The sequence below is a fragment of the Corvus kubaryi genome, unplaced genomic scaffold (genome assembly GCF_017639235.1).
Source record: "Corvus kubaryi isolate FWS band 111438036 unplaced genomic scaffold, C.kubaryi_AGA036_p1.0 37265, whole genome shotgun sequence".
Classification (NCBI taxonomy): Eukaryota; Metazoa; Chordata; class Aves; order Passeriformes; family Corvidae; genus Corvus; species Corvus kubaryi.
The window spans coordinates 1,575,189-1,578,575 of NW_024581080.1; positions in this window are offsets into that span (position 1 = coordinate 1,575,189).

A 3,387-nucleotide genomic window follows, 5' to 3' on the forward strand; every position below is an offset into this window, starting at 1 on the left:
GCACAGCCCCATACAGCCCAGTATAGACCAGTATAGCCCAGCACAGCTCAGTAATGCCCGGTACAGCCCAGTATAAACCAGTACAGCACCGTAACACCCAGCACAGCCCAGTAATGCCCCGTACAGTCCAGTACAGCCCAGTGTAGCCCAGTAATGCACAGCACAGCCCAGTAATGTCCAGTGATGCCCAGTACAGCCCCGTAGAGCCCAGTAATGCCCAGTATAGACCAGTATAGCCCAGCACAGCTCAGTAATGCCCAGTACAGCCCAGTATAAACCAGTACAGCACCGTAATGCCCAGCACAGCCCAGTACAGCCCAGTACAGCCCAGTACAGTCCAGTACAGCCCCGTACAGCCCAGTACAGCCCAGCACAGCCCAGCACAGCCCAGTACAGCCCAGCACAGCCCCGTACAGCCCAGTAATGCCCAGTATAGACCAGTACAGCCCAGTACAGCCCAGCACAGCCCAGTAATGCCCAGTACAGCCCAGCACAGCCCAGTGATGCCCAGGACAGTGCAGTGATGCCCAGGACAGCCCAGAAATGCCCAGTGATGCCCAGGACAGCCCAGAAATGCCCAGTAATGGCCAGCACAGCCCAGCACAGCCCAGTGATGTCCAGCGATGCCCAGTGATCCCCAGTGATGCCCAGTACAGCCCAGCACAGCCCAGTGATGCCCAGGACAGCCCAGTACAGCCCAGCACAGCCCAGCACAGCCCAGTACAGCAACGCTGGAAAGGGCACAGAGGCAGAAATTCGCCTGCCTGCTGCAAACCAGTGGCTCCCAGGGGCAGGAGCCGGGATGCTCCCGCCAGCTGCTCCTCAGGAAAAGCGAGAGCCAAGCCCAAAACCCGCGGTTTTCTGAGTTCCAGTCTCCTCCCTCCCCCAGCGCCGGGGGAAGCTGAATTATTGATGAGGCTTCACGGAAATAATCCCGGCTAAAAAGAACTCGGAGCCTGCTCAGAGCGCTTTGAATCCCGCCTGGATTTCGTCTCCCGTGACACAGCAAAGCCCCAAAAATCCCCAATTGCTGCTCGCAGCCGTCCCTGCCCCGCTGCGCTTTAACCGCGGCGCTGGAGGAGCACAGCGGGGGTTTTTCCACCTTTCCAATCCTCAGGTTTGGGACTGGAAGGAGAAGCAAAGCTGCACATCCCGGCTGGCCAAGCAGAGGGCACTGCTGGCTCACGATTCGAGCCAGGGCTCTGCGCTGGAGTTTGAGTCCATCCCAAAGCCCTGGGAGTAGAAATCGCTGGAGCAGCAGCTGTCTCCACTTCATCCCCGATTCCAACCGCTCCTAAAAAATCCAGGAATAATTGGTTAAAAAATGGGGATATACCCCCAAAAAATGGGGGACGAAACCAGTCGGAGGGAGCAGTGATGGAGAGCAGGGGGGAAGTGCTCAAAATGGAAAAACTGGGACAAAAGAGATTAAATGGAGCACAGGAGATGAGAGCCCGCCCCGGTTTGGGGGTTCACCAGGATGTCCTGACACCCAGCAGGGCAGGGAAGACCCCAGAGCCACCAAGCAGATTCTCCATAAAAACCCTCTAAAGTTCCATATTTTTATCCCGCAGATTCTGAATCAAAGCACCTTTTTCTGCTCCTTCCCCTGATGTTTATTAGAAAGCCCTGGGGAGAGAATCTCCTTCCCCTCATCCCCCTGCAGCTCCTTCTCACTCCCGTTTTCTGCACTTTTTGTTTTATTCCGCTGACGGAAAAGGACAGAAAGTAGCTGGGAAGAAGCCGAGGATGTAGAAAAAACCCTTTTAAGTTTCATTCCAGCTGCATCAAAGCATCCCCAAACTCCTCGCATGTGCCCACACGCAGCTCTGTGCTTGCAGCCCCTGCGCATCCACCTCGCTCCTCACTCCCTTTATCCCCATTACACCCCTAATATTCCCAACGTCAATATTCCCATTATTCCCTCCCTCTTGACCGCTTAAACCCCAAAACCTGGCGGGACTGAAGCTCTTGGGGGGGTATTGGCGCTCCTGGCAGGCGGAGTCGAGTTTCCAGAGCTTCGGATGCTGCTCGGACGCCGCATCGGGCTCCTGATGCATCCCAGCGATAGCTCCCGAAACCCGATACTTCCATCCGATACTTGCCATGGAAATCCTCCCGTTCCATCCCGCCAGAGGCCGGGAGCGGCTTTCTCCCGGTTTCACCTAACCTGGTTAAAAAGAGGAGTAATGGCCCCGCGGAGCTGTAACGGGATTAACCCCCTGCCCGAAGGGGCCGGTGATTTATGGCCGCTTGTGATGGATCCTCTCAGGCTTCTCCCCAGAAATTCCCCGGGGGCAGCTCCCTGCCGGAATGATCCGGCCCAGAGCATTGGGAAGCACTTGGGAAGGGTCTGATCCCCTTGAGAAGGGTCTGATCCCCTTGGGAAGGGTCTGATCCCCTTGGGAAGGGTCTGATCCCCTCGGGAAGGGCCTGATCCCCTTGGGAAGGGTCTGATCCCCTCGGGAAGGGTCTGATCCACTTGGGAAGGGTCTGATCTCTCCTGGATGCTGCTGGGAAAAGCCCCAAAAAGGCTCCAGGAAGGCTCAGCAAGAGGTTTTGTTGGGGGAGCACCCGCAGGGTGATTTAGGAGCCTCATCCAAGCCTCTGGATGCTCCAGAGCCGTCTGCCAGCAAGGGAGGGCTGGATGTGATCTGTGGGATGCACATGGAGAGGGATGGGGGCGGCCGGCACGGCCCCAAAGCCATCCTGGGCCACTGAACCTGCCCTGCCGACGGATTTCCCCCGATTTTCCCATGAAAATCCATTTTCCATCACTCAGCCCACCCAGCGCCTCGTCCCTGCGTGGGTCCCGAGAGCCAAATCCAGCCTGTCCATTAATCCCGGAGTCATTAGGGGCGGATGAAGCCACTTCCCCCAATTCCTTCCTGCTCGTCTCGATCCCAGCCAAGCATTTCACCTTGGCGCCAGCAGCGAGCCGAGGTGTAAAATTACCGCCTGTTTGCTCCGACCCCAAACAAACCACCCAGACGTGGCCATGAATCCCGCCGGGCACCGGGAAAGGGTTGGATGCGAGAGGGATGCGGTCCTGGATTCGTGGAGGGGGTTTGGAGCAGGGAAACTGCGCCCTGGGAACACCGGGAAGGGCTGGCAGGGCAGGAGGATCCAGCCCGAGGAGCCGGGGATGGGTGAAGGAGCTCGTTCCTCTGTGGGCTTGAGGATTAGGGGGTGTGGGATGCAAGTGTGATAAGGTAAAAGTGGCAAAAAAGGGCAAAAATAGGGAAAAAGTGGGGGGAAAAAGAAAAATAAAAGGAAAAAAATGCAAAAAAAAAGGGCCAAAAATGCAAAAAAAAGGCAAAAAAGGCAAAAAAATAGAAGGCAATAAAGGGCAGAAAAGGCAAAAAAAAGGCCAAAAAATGAAAAAAA